Here is a 12,942-nt window from a genome sequence, read left to right on the forward strand (position 1 = left end):
TGCACTCCTTCCAGCTCTGTCCCAAGCCCCCCTTCTCACCCCACACCCCAGGTCTGTCTGTCCCTCTGTCTGTCTCAGTAGGTAGGTAAGTAGGTTGGGCTCAGCCTCCCTCTCTCTGGGATCATCCACCTTGATCCCGGCACTCCTCACTCCTCTCAGTCGGTTGGGTCTCCCCTGGGCGGGGTGTGTGTGTGGTGTGTGTGTGTGTGTGGTGTGTGTGTGTGTGGCGGTGTGTGTGTGTGGTGTGTGTGTGTGTGGTGTGTGTGTGTAGCGGTGTGTGTGTGTGTGGTGTGTGTGTGTGTGTGCGCGCGCGCGCGCTGGCGGGGGTGTGCAGGGCAAGGAGTCAGACCACGAACAGACCAGGGGACCCGCTCCCTCCTTCACCTCGAGGAGGGTGGTTCCTGAGTGCTCAGGGTCTGGGGCCCCAAGGTCCCGCCGAGGGGGCGGTGTTGGGTCCGGCCGGCTGGCCCGGGGTTAGAGGACAGCTGGAGCTCGGCTGGGCTAGGAGCGGGGGCGGAACCTCGCAGCGCTCCCCTCCCCCACTTTCTTAAAGGGCCGGCGCGGGCTGGTGCGGGACGGGGCTGGCCGCCCTTCTCGGCCGGGTCTGGGCGCGCGATCCGGCCCCCAGTGCAGAGCTGGGGCAGGTGGGCAGGCGGGCGGGAGGACTGCGTGGCCGCTGTCGCCTCCCGGCTCCATTCCCCCCGCCCCCCGCCCGCAGTCCCCCCGCCCTTCCCCGCCCTTCCCGCTCCTCCCTCCCTCCTCTACTTCCTTCCCTCCCTCCTACCGTCCGTCCCCCCCACCTCTGCTCTGCTTCTCCACAGCCGCGCTCCGACACCTGAAGGGATAGCAGCGAGCGCGGGAGCCCCGACAGGCGGTGGCGGAGTGGGACGGTCGGTCCAGCGGGGGCCTCCTCATGGCCCCACCGTGAGAGGCTGGACCCAGCGACTGGGAGCAGGAGCGGTGAGTCGGGCCGTGCGGGAACACCTTGTCCCCAGGGTCAGCGTGCTCCGGGACCCCGCCCCTCCCGAAGCTGGGCTGGGGGCCGGGAGGGGCTGCTGGGGTTGGGGGGAGCATGCTGGGTGGCGGCGCCGCCCTCCGCCCTCCGTGCCCACCCGGGTCTGCTAACAAAGCTACATTTCGAGATCAATTCCGTGGCGGCTGGAGCATCTGAAGGATACGGTTGTCATGGAGATGGGGCCGAAAGAGGAAGCCCGGGATGGCAGAGTCTGGGCCAGGGAGAGAGGGCACCGCTAGAGAGGCCCAGGCTAGCCTGCAGGGAGGGTTAGGGCCGGCAGCCCAGTTGTCTCCTGATCTCCGCCCCCCCCCACCCCCGCCGTTTGTCTAATCTGAGTGTATATGTGTACGTTGATGGGGTGCCAGTGGGAGCTTGGTGGCCAGGGACCTGGGGTGTTGGGTGCCAGGCCTGCTGGCCACCACCTTTACCACGGAGCAGCTTTGAAGATTTATTTCTGTTTCCAGTTTCCCAACTTTGACAGCCTGGCTTAGCGGCCAGGCCTCAGCGGCTCTGAGCTCTGCCGCTGGAGCAGGGCTTGCATGGGGGCGTGGCAGGCATCAGGCAAGGCCAGGAGGCACATAATGGCTGTGGCAGCCGCAGGGAGGGAGGGATCCTTGTAATTACTGCTAGGGCTGGGGTGGGGCAGGGTGTCCAGATGTGGGGACCACCTGCTCAGCTGGCCCCCCTCCTAGGAGGAGGTATTCCAACTCTTGCTGTCCCTGGAGGACCTGGGGACTCCCTGAGTCAGAACTGGGGGCATTGTCTCTGCACAGGCCCAGGGAGCCACTGCCTCAGCCCATCCCTTAACCTTAGGGCCATCTTGGGGTGCCCTTGGAGAGAACTGGGGGCACCAGCCACAATGGAAGTGGGTCTGAGAATTCCTGGAAGGCTCAGGATAAGCCAGGCTGAACTTGATGGGTGGGTGAATGGGGAGCAGGGAGAGGGCTCAGGGTTTAGCCAGGACAGATGGGCAGCCTGGGTTTGGCGAGAGGCATTTGGACTTTCCTGGGTTCTCCAGCTCCTTCTTCCAGACCCTGGAAACAAAAGCTGCTTAATGGGGGATACTCAGGCAGCTAGAGGGAGAGTGGGGAAGGGGCATTGGGACCGTCTCCAAGTCCAAGCTCTGGACCCAGCAGATATAGTCATTTTTCCACTCCTTCCTTGGGAGGTTAGGAACCCTACCTCACAGGGATGCTGCAAGTTCTATGACCTATGATCTCTGAATCAGCAAAATGGGCCAGCTGCCCTCCCTTACCCACCTTACCTCTTTTACATCATACCCACCTTCCCTCTCAAGAGCCCCTTTTCCCCAGCATATGGTAAGAGTCAGTGGCTTTTGAATGAGGCTACTGCAAAGTTTGGTCCTAGTGGAAACATGGCAGGTCCCTAGGTTGTGGCCTGAACCAGAGGATTCCCACACATTGGGATGAGTAGGTGGGTGGTGGCCCAACTAAAGGTAGAAGGTTGACTGGAATGCCCTTTGAAGGCCTCCCCTGCTGGTGCCTTTTGCAGGGGCTGAAACCTCAATGCTTAGGTGACTTGTACCCTGTAGTCCCAGGAGTGCCCTGTGCCAGCCTGAGAGGCTTCCCTCCTGCTGCTGGTCTGACAGCTATGGGTGTGCACTCCCCCAGCCGGCCTGACCCTCAGTGTTTCCTGACGCAGGGGAGCAAAGTTACCTGGAAAGGACTTGCTGCTCTTGACAGGACTGAGAGAGGGGTGGGGGGACATTGCTTCGCCCAGCTTCCAGAATCGTGCACTGCCACTGTGCTAAGTACTCTCCTACACAGACCAGCCTTTAGAGGGAGGTATGCCCATTATTTCCTTTTTGTAGATACTGAGGCTCAGGGAAAAGTTGCTTGTTCAGAGTCACCTGGTTAGTAAGTGGCAGAATCAGGATTTGCACATGGGCAGAACTGCTTGAAGCTTGGACTTCTGTCCCCAATCTCATTCTCTTCTTCCTTGGAGGTGCAAGTTAGGAGGGAGGTAGGACTGAGCACCTTTTCATCTGGAGCAAGAGAGTGAACTTGGGGAAAACTGAGGCACTAAGCTGGGATCTTCTAGAGAGCTGGGATCAAGGCATTCCCATTCCGGACGTTGGCCTGAAGGAGAACAACACTGCCTCTCGCGACAGATGATGCTCTAGACATTCTTTGCCAGATGGTCTTTTCCAGGAAAATCTGTTTTGAGAGGCATCTTATGTCTGGAGCTCCATATTTAGCCTGGCTCCTCACACGGGAGGATACACTCAGGCTGTCACCCCTTGAGGGGTGTTTGGTGGGGGGGTGGGCCTGGGCCAGACCCAGCGCCTTGCTACGGTTCAGGCAGAGGTGGGTTAGGGCCCCTGTTCCTGCCAGTCCTGTCCCGGCTGAGGGCTGCCCTGCTGGTCTCCCTGGGACCTGGCTGTTTCCTGCAGGGCCCTGTCCTCCTAAGTTGGTTTGCTTGCAGGTAAGCCTGACCCTGTTTAGGTGGTGAGCCGCTCCAGGGCTGTGTCTACTTGGCCCCGGAGGACTCCGGCATCCAGGCCAGGCCCACAGCCCAGCGTGCTGTCTGCTGCAGTAAGGACTGCCCTCTCCTGACTCCTGCGCCATCAGGGGCCCTGAGCTCCCCTCTTTAGAGTGTCTCCCTCCACTCCCTTCCCTCCCCCCTAACTTTTTGTCTTGTCACATCTGATCGAACAATGAACACCCACCAATATACCCTTCACCTAGAGACCTAGATTTGCCAATGGTTGACATTTTGCCCACATTTGTTTTTCTCTGTCTTTCTGAAACTTCTGAAAGTAAGTTGCAGACATCATAGCACTTCAGCTCTAAATACTTCAGCATGAATTTCCTGAGACAAGGACATTTTTCTACATAATTACTGTTAATCATACCCAAGAAATTTAATGATGCAATCTAATCTCATGTAATCCATATTGAAATCTCTCTAGTTGTCCCTGTAATGTTCTTTATAGCTTAAAAAAAATTTTTTTTTGATAAAGGATCACACATTGCATTTAGTTATGTCTCTTTAGTCCCCTTTAATCTAGAACAATTCTCTGCTTTTTTTTTTGAAGTCTCTTATGACATTGTCAGTTTTAAAGAGCCCTGGTCAGTGTTCATGTAGAATGCCCCACATTCTGGGTTTGTCTTATTGCTTCCTCATGAGTAGAGTCAGGTTAAACATTTTTGGGCAAGAATATCCCATAGGCGATGTCGTGTCCATCAGCAGGCGCATGTCATTAGCCTGTGCTATAATAGATGGTGCTAAGTTAGGTCACTTGGCTAAGGAGTCCCTTTGTTTCAACCCTGTTCCTCCCTCTTCCCTACCTCCAGAAGCTTCATCCACCTGGTCACCCGCACTCCAGGTCAGCAAAACTGACTGAACCCCCCCCTTCAGAACATACGCCAGAGGAGGGTGATTAAGCAGACACTGATGGGGCCTTCAAGGAGTTCACAGCCTCAGGGGTGTGGATGGGATGAGCCACAACTCAGGGCAGGTGCTGTCAGTGTGGGGAAGAAGCCCCGAGAAAGCAGTGAGGGGCACAGGGTGGGGGGGGAGGAGAGGGAGTTGGGGGCAAGACAGGAAGAAAGGGGGTGGGGCCTGGACCACAGCTGGCCTAGAATGTGGGCTGACAGCTGGCCCTTTCCCCAAGGGCACGGGGAGCTACTGAAGGGTTTTAAAGAGGGGAGCGATGAGGCAGATGTGAGTGCTGGGAAGGGTGCTCTGAGGAGGATGGCATGGACTGGCGGGGCGAACGGGGTGAAAGGGACGGTCAGGAGGCCGTGACATGGTCCAGCACAGGATGCTGGTGCACTGGATTCTAGGCTGCTGCGTACGGCGCACAGAGGGAATGCACAGGGGGAATGGAGTTGGTGTGGTGGCCCTGCTGGGACTGGGGTATGGCAGGTGGGGGGTGGAGAGAAGGGGTGGAGTAAGGAGAGATTAGGAGGCAGAATGATGAGCACTGGTATCCGACTAGTGGTGGGGAGAGCTGTCATGCGATGGCTTGGGGAGGATGTGGAGAATGCTGGTTTGAGCGTGTGAGGTCTGAGGTACTTTCCAGGTCAAAGGAACAGCGCATGGGAAGTTCACTTCCCCAGGTCTTGGTGGGATGAGGGCAGAGGGAAGGCCACACACAACCCACAGCAGGGAGCAGATGGTGGGCTTTCAGGTACCAGCAGCGGAGGGACTTTGAGTGGGGGCAGGGGCCGGCTCAGAGGCAGCTGCCACTATAAAAGTCAGGATAATCTCTCCCTTGAAGACCCCCAACTCCCTTACCTCATTTCACTTCTTCATACTTGCTTGGCAAAACCCCAACCCTGGTTAAATGCAGTGCCTGGTCTGCTCCCTCTGTGCAGCTGAATGAGGCTGAGAAAATCCTCTGACCTGACTGGTCTCACTTTTAGTTCAAAACCATGAACTTCGGGTGTGTCCTTAGTGCTGTCCCGCAGTCCCACATGGGTCGTAAATCCATCCCCTTTCCCCCTACCTGATGACTATTTCACTCTTTCTGTTCTGCCTTCAACCCTAGCCCCTCTTCTGCAATCCTCCCTCAAAGCTGATGACTTTGCTTCCTACTTCTTTGAGAAAACAGAAGCAGTTAGAACTTCCTCAGACTCCCAGTGCTACGTTCACCCATCCACTAGCATCTGCACCCACTGCTCTGCCTTCCCCAGTTGCTGCGGGTGAAGTGTCCCTGCTCCTGGTTTAGGCCAGCCCTCAATTTGTGCAAATAGATCCTGTCCCCTTGTGCAGTAGAGGGGAACCTATAATGTGGGTGGTGGAGGGCACACTGTTCCAGCAAATGCTCCCTCCTGCCTTATAGGCTCCCCCCCAGTGGATCATTCCATCAGCAGATATCTTTTTTTTTTTTTTTTTTTGGTAATAAATTTATTTATTTATTTTATTTTTGGCTGCACGGGATCTTCCTTGCTGTGTGTGGGCTTTCTCTAGTTGCGGTGAGTGGGGGCTACTCTTCGTTGCAGTGCATGGGCTTCTCATGGTCGTGGCTTCTCTTGTTGTGGAGCATGGGCTCTAATTGCGCAGGCTTCAGTAGTCGTGGTGCGCGGGCTCAGTAGTTGTGGCTCGCGGGCTCTAGAGTGCAGGCTCAGTAGTTGTGGCGCACAGGCTTAATGGCTCCGAGGCATGTGGGATCTTCCCGGACTAGGGATCGAACCCGTGTCCCCTGCGTTGGCAGGCGGGTTCTTAACCACTGCGCTACCAGGGAAGTACCTTTCAGCAGATATCTTGTTATTGTTTCTCCTGTCTTAAAAGATGGCTCTCTCATTTTCTCCAGCCAGCTACCACTGCATCTCTGTGCTCCTCTTTACAGCAAACCTCCCCAGAAGGGTTGTCCACTGACTGCTCTTCTCAAGGTCACCAATGACCTCCATGTTGCTACACCCAATAGCCATTCTCAGTCCTCATCTGCCTCATTTGGCACCTTCAATCTCTCCCTCTTCCTTGAAATACATTCCTTGATCTCCAGGACATCCATTGTCCTGTTTTCCTCTGACCTCGTGGGTGCTCCTTCTCCCCGACCCCCAGCTCACAATATTGGAGTGCTCAGACTCATCCCTTGCATGGCTGCTCTTCCTCACCTGCATTCACTCCTGAGCCGATCTCATCCCGTCCTATGGCTTTACGCACCACCTATGTGCTGCCGGCTCCCAAATTTATATCCCAAATTTTGACTTCTCTCCTGAGCTCCAAAAGCCCACTCAGCATCTCGACTGCCATGTCTACTGGACACCTCAAACTCAACTTGTCCAAAGCTGAGCTCCTTTCTTCCTGATCTTCCTTCCCAAACTTGCTCCACCCAGTCTTCCCCATCTCAGGAATTGCAACTCCATCCTTCTAGGTGCTCAGGGTCGAAATACTGGTGTCATTCCTGACTCCTCTCTTTCTCTGCTATCCCATGGACAGTCCATGAAGGGGTGAGACTTTTACCAGCCCCCAGATCTCCCATCAGTGGGCTATGGCTGAATAGGAGGGCCAGTTTCAAAGATGGGGACAGGGAGGTGATGGTGGAACGGCCCAGTACAGACCCTTTCACACCTGCTCACTTTGCACCACATGCTGCTCACCTTCAACCGGGCCCAAGGAGACCACAACCTTTGTCAGACCCTGTGCTGAAGCCCTAAAACAGAGACAGGAGAGGACAGGGTAAGAGGAGGGAGGGAGGGGAAGAGGGGACTCAGCAAGGGAGGGGTTAAGTGGAGTGACATAATCAAGAGGTTGGGGAGAGGGTGGGGAGGAAGGTCTCAGGGCAGGAGGCAGAGAGGAAGAGGCAGGGTAGACAGAGAATGTGAGGATCTGGAGAGTATGGGGTAAATGAAAATTGGGCAGGGAGCAGGGAGGATGAAATTTCTTGGTTCATCTCTCTTGGCTGTTGAACCAGACTGGGGGGAGGCTGCTCAGAGTTGCAGCCCCTGAAGCCTGCCCCTCCCCAGGCTTTTTAGCCAAGGCAGGACTTGCTGGGAGGACTTGCCCTTGGCCAGTTCTTTGTAGCTTTTGGGGTTAAGCTCTCAATCTGCAGGCTCATGGCTCAAATGTGGCTCAAGAAGCAGAGTGAGTCCCAGGTGCCAGCTAAGTTTCAGGAAGACAGGCAGCAGCCAACTTAACCAGAACAGCGTAGCCCTTTGTGGTCCCAAATAACTGAGGGCTCACCCTGCAGGGAAGTTGACTGGGGGTAGAGTCACCAGCTATAAACATGATTTGGGGTTTGACAGCAGACACTGTGAATTTCATCAGTGTTGAGGGCTCTCCAGACCAGCATGCAGATGTATGCAAATGCTAAGCAAATGAAGGTGCCAAGTGGCTGAGGGGCAGGGAGTGAAGTAAGCTGGGAGATGTAAAAGAATGACCTTTGCAGAGCTGGGCCCAGGGGCCCCTGAAAGTCCCAACAGGCTGCAGGGCACGTGCAGATAAGATGCAAATGTACACCCAATCCCAGGAACCTCTGTCTGCCCAACCATGAGAAAGGAGGCCTTCCAGACACCCACAACCCAAGGCCAGGCTGAGAGGAAGAAAGCAGGTTGGTGCTGGGCTCCCGGTTAATCCCAGATTAACATCACCTGAAGGGGATGGGAACCTTTTAAGGGAGGCCCAGACCCCTGGCCCTTGCCCTGCACCTGGTGTGGCTCTTGTGCCTTGAGATGGAAAGCTAGGTGGGAGCCTGGTCTGGGGCGGGAGTGTTAGTGGGGCCAGGACTGTAGGGTCTTCACCTGCCTCAGGAAAGGGTGGGGCACCCTCTCTGGCCCACCCTCCTTGTCGCCACAGGAGCCTTTCTCCTGCCTCCACCCTCAGGCTGGGCCTCTGAAGCAGCTGCCTCAGAACCTGCTCTGACAGGCTGCCCGGGGCAAATGTCTGCTGGGGCCCACTGGGTGTCCTGTGCTGCTCTACTGTGCATTCTGCCCCCAATGTGGGCAGCCAGCTCCCGCCCCTGCAGACCTGAGAGATGGTTCTGGAAAAGCAGTAGCTGCCACCCGTCCCTGAGCACTTGTGCCTGACTCTGAGCTGAGCATCGCAGCCAAGCCATCTCCTTTGTCCTCCCTGCAGCCCTGCGGGGCAGATGCTGTTAGCACCACCACCCCCATTTTGCTGAGGAAGGTGCTGAGGCTCAGAGAGGTAGGCAACTTTCCTGAGGTCACACAGCTTGTGGGATTTGAAGCCAGGTCTTTCTGACTGCACAGTTAGGGTGCTGACCCACTGTCCTGGACTGTCCCATCAGAGGCACTAGGTGGTCCAAGCTGAGAAGACCAAGTGGGTAGAAGGATTAGGGTCACTTTGGGGAATGGAGGCAGGGCAGTTCCCAAGGCTCCTGGATAGACATCCCTCCATATTATCTGGGGCATCTCCCTGCCCCGGGCAGGTGGGACATGGAGGAGGTACACGCCCAGGCTGATCTGTGCCTCGGAGTGTGCTCACAGCTCTGGGATGACAGGAAGGTCCTGACCTCCAGACTTGTTGGCTGGCAGAGATTGTGGGGGGGCATGGTGAGCTGTGTGATCCAGGGGCCCCGCTGAGAGGTCTTCCCGTCACCTCCCTGTTGCTCGTGCTGTCAGTGGCTCAGCAGGTTCTTGTGGAGGGTTGGAGTGGACAGGTCTGGGCCAGCCTGGGCCCCATGAATGGTGTGGGGCACAGCTGGCCAAGGTCTGTTCTGAGCACTTACAGCACACCAGCCCTTTTCGCTGATTGTCTAATTTAACTGTCCACGTGGGTACAGTTGTGTGTTCGTGTGTGTGTGAAGATCCCAGCCCATGTGCTAAAATCTGGGTGAGCTAGGGAGTCAATTAGTGTAGTAGAAATTTTGGGAAAGGGCAGTGGAATCAATGGGGGTGTTCAAGGTAGGTTCCCAGGGGGCAGAGAATAGGTCTGAGAATGAAAGGTTTCCAGCTTTTTTTTTTTTTTCCCAAGTAGCGTTCATGGAACTCTGAGTGTACAATGTCAGAGGTGGAAGGTCCTTGGGGATTGTCCAGGTTGGGGTTCATGCCCAGTTCCTATGGATGGGCTGTAGGGGTCCATGAGCCTCTCAAAAAATACTCAAAATATTGTGCACCTGTGTGAGTCTATCTGGAGCAAGATCCAGAGTTCCATCAGATGCTCAAAGAGGTCTAAGGCTTAGAAATGGTTAGGAATCTCTGATGTACACAGGGAATGAGGCCAGAGAAGGGTTTCATTTGCCCAAACTCCCCTAGCACATTGGAGGCAACACCTGAGTGCCTGGCTCTCAGCCCTGCTGCCTGGGACAGCTGTAGTCTCAGTTTTGCCTGGACACTGACATTCCAGAATGATTTTCTCTGCTCCCCATCCCCTCTACATACCCTGCCTGGGCTGTAGGCACTCTCGGACATCCCACAGGCTCTTAGATTTTGCCTGTCCTGGGTAGTGCTCAGTGCCACGGGTCCCCTATCCCAGCTCTGCCTCCTGTGCCCCCATTTCTACCAGGTGGGCCTGTACTCCCCCATCTCCTCCCAAACCCACACAGCTGCCTGATGCCATGGGTGTGGCTGTGGTCAGTGTGGGTGCCTGTCTTCCCCAGCACCTTCCCTAGCCTGAAGCACTGGGTTGTCCCTCCCCTGCCCCAGCTTCTCCCAGAGAAGAATGGGTTCAACCAATCACCCAGCTGCCCAGTGATGTAGGTCTAGCTGCCCTGGACCTTGCCCCTAGGCCTGTAGGCTCCTCACCACCTCAGGAGCCTACCTCATGAGTAGCTGTCCAGCTCCTTTCATGTGTGTTTATGGGTCTGAATATATGTGGGATGTGTGTGTGTGTGCCCACAAATGCCTGTACCGTATGTTTGCTCACAGATGTGCACGCAGGCGCCTGCACCCGTGCATCTGCCCTCTGTCTTATAGAACATGTTGGGCCCTCCAGCCCTTTCCTTGGGCTTCCCACAGTCCCTGGCTTGGATCCCAGCATGGAAGGCACTTTACGAGGTTATCCCTATGACAGTCCCGTGTTGTTCCACGCAGAAGCCAGCCGTGTCACTTTCCACCTTCGTGACCCTGAGCATGGTCCTCAACCTCTCTCAGCCTCTGCCTACAATGGGGATGATGGTAATCTCTAGGTTATCATTCACCAAATATTTAAAAAGTGTCCACTGTTTGCCAGGCACTGTGCTAGGCTCTGGGAGAGACAGCAGTGAACATGACATAGTCCCCACCCTCACTGAACTTACCACCTGGTGAGGGGGATGGGCAGAAAATAAGGAAACAAATAGAAAAGGGAGCTTCAGATCTGCTAAACGATGCTTAGCAGATATGTTGCTCCGTGAAGGAGTGTAGAAGAGTGCTGTGTAGTCAGAGAGGGCCTCTCTGAGGAGGCAGCACTGGAGTTGAGCCCTGAGTGACAGAAGAGGCAGTCATTTAAAGATCTAGGGAGGGCTTCCCTGGTGGTGCAGTGGTTAAGAATCCGCCTGCCAATGCAGGGGACACGGGAAGATCCCACATGCCGCGGAGCAACTAAGCCCGTGCGCCACAACTACTGAGCCTGCGCTCTAGAGCTCGCATGCCACAACTACTGAGCCTGCGTGCCACAACTACTGAGCCCACATGCCACAACTACTGAAGCCCACGCGCCTAGAGCCCGTGCTTCACAACAAGAGAAGCCACTGCAATGAGAAGCCCGCGCACCACAACGAAGAGTAGACCCCGCTCGCCGCAACCAGAGAAGGCCTGTGCACAGCAATGAAGACCCAATGCAGCCAAAAATAAAAAAAATAAATAAATAAAATAAAACCATCATAGTAAAAACTGGTTCAGGCTAGAACCATAAAAAAAAAAAAAAAGATCTAGGGAAAGAGCATTCTAGGCCAAGGGTACAGCTGGTGCAAAGGCCCTGAGGTGGGAATGAGCTCCGGGAGCAGAAAGAAGGCCAGTGTGGCTGCTGGGGTGGGGGATGGGCCGAGGGCAGTGAACCAGCTCAGGCAGAGCCTTTTTAGGCCATGCTGAGGAGGCCAGATTGGCGATGGGAGCTGATGGAGGGTTGCCAGTGAGGGAGGGGTGTGATATAATTTGTGTTTTCACAACTCACTCCAGCTGCCATGGGGGAGTGGGGAGGGGGATAGGGTTGTTGCAGGAACAGCTGAGACCCAGAAAGTGGCTGCCTTGGCATTCAGCCCTGGCCCAGCCAGGGTTCCATTACTGTCATGGACCCCATTTTGCTTGGTGCTGAAAAAGAGGCTGCTATGCCCAAGGTTATCCCAAGGGCAATCACAGGAGCCCCTGCTGAGAGAGGGGCCTGGTTCTGGCTGAGGGAGGATGCAGTGGATCTAGCCACTGCTGGGCTGTCATTTGTAGGCATCTCCTTCTCATGAGTGCCCTGTGGCCCAGCTGTACCCCCTCCCCTGCTCTTGCCAGCAGGGCTGGAAGTGGGCAGAGTCACTGCTTTGTGTAGACTCTTCTGGTTGAGGATTTGAGCCGTGATCTTGAGGGAGGGTCTGAGAAACTGGGGCTCATCCTGTACTTCCAGCCCATCCAGGTGCAGAGGGAGGCTACTCCTGAGTCTAGAGGTAGCTACTCACTGTGTGACCTGGGGCAAAGCCTTTCCTGGTTCTGTGCCTCAGTCTCCCCGTATGTCAAATGTGGTAGTGGAGAGAGTGGGCCATAGCTGCCTTTCTCCTTGACCTCTGTAGTGAGTTTGTTTTTCCTTGGATCTCAGCCCTCTCATCATTCATGACCTTAAGTTCTCCCACCAGCCCTGGGGAAGGAGAGCAGAGGTGATGCCCCCATTCTGCAGATGGGTTCACAAAGGGCAGAGGGGACAATGATGAGTCCCAGGTCACATGGTGATTCAGAGTGAGGACTTGGGGCGTTGTTTCACACCTCTGCCCTGAAGGGCACCCCTCCCTTGGGTCCAGCAAGAGAGGGGGGTCCTGGCTCAGCTCTTTCTGGGCTCAGCTGGCCTTTAGCCCAGACAGGGACTCTGGGCCCCTGCCCAGAGTGGAGCTCAATGTGCCCCTTGTCTGTCCACCCCCAGAAGCTGAGGACCCGGCCCCGTGCCCGGTGTTGGCAGAACCTCCATCTTGCTCTCAGCTGCAGGAGGACATGGCAGGGCAGGTAGGGCTAGAGCCAGCCTGAGGCAGCTGCTGGAAGTTGGAGGTGACGTAGGGGCCTCCCAAGAGGTCCTTGATTTGTCCATAACCCTGGCTTTGGGGCTGGTGTAGACTGAGCACTGGGTGAAGCCGCTTATGCTCTCAAATCTCAGGCCTCACTGGGAGCTCAGGCAGAGCCCTGGCCAAAGGGGGGCTAAGCATCCATGTGTGGGTGTGGGAGCTTGAGGAATCCTGGTGGAATTAGGTTGAAACCCTGTGCCACAGATCCAGTGCTCACCCAGGCCTGTGGGCTAGAAAGCAGGCCAGAGGACTAGAACTCAGGCAGCAGGCCCAAAGGCCCCACTGTCCCTCCTCTTTCCTTTCTAAATGCTCCCCTCACCCCCAA

The 12,942-nt window shown here is 55.8% G+C and overlaps 1 protein-coding gene across 1 annotated transcript in view; it reads left to right on the top strand.

Moving 5' to 3' along the window:
• The first annotated feature begins 949 nt into the window (after positions 1–949).
• Positions 950–12,942, top strand: part of PSD2 (pleckstrin and Sec7 domain containing 2) — a 47,396-nt gene continuing 35,403 nt past the window's right edge. Inside the window, exon 1 of the mRNA XM_068534500.1 lies at positions 950–960. The gene's annotated coding sequence lies outside the window, so the exon portion shown is untranslated. The remainder of the gene's footprint in view (positions 961–12,942) is intronic.

Source organism: Eschrichtius robustus, chromosome 2, assembly GCF_028021215.1.
Source record: "Eschrichtius robustus isolate mEscRob2 chromosome 2, mEscRob2.pri, whole genome shotgun sequence".
In the NCBI taxonomy this organism is placed as follows: Eukaryota; Metazoa; Chordata; class Mammalia; order Artiodactyla; family Eschrichtiidae; genus Eschrichtius; species Eschrichtius robustus.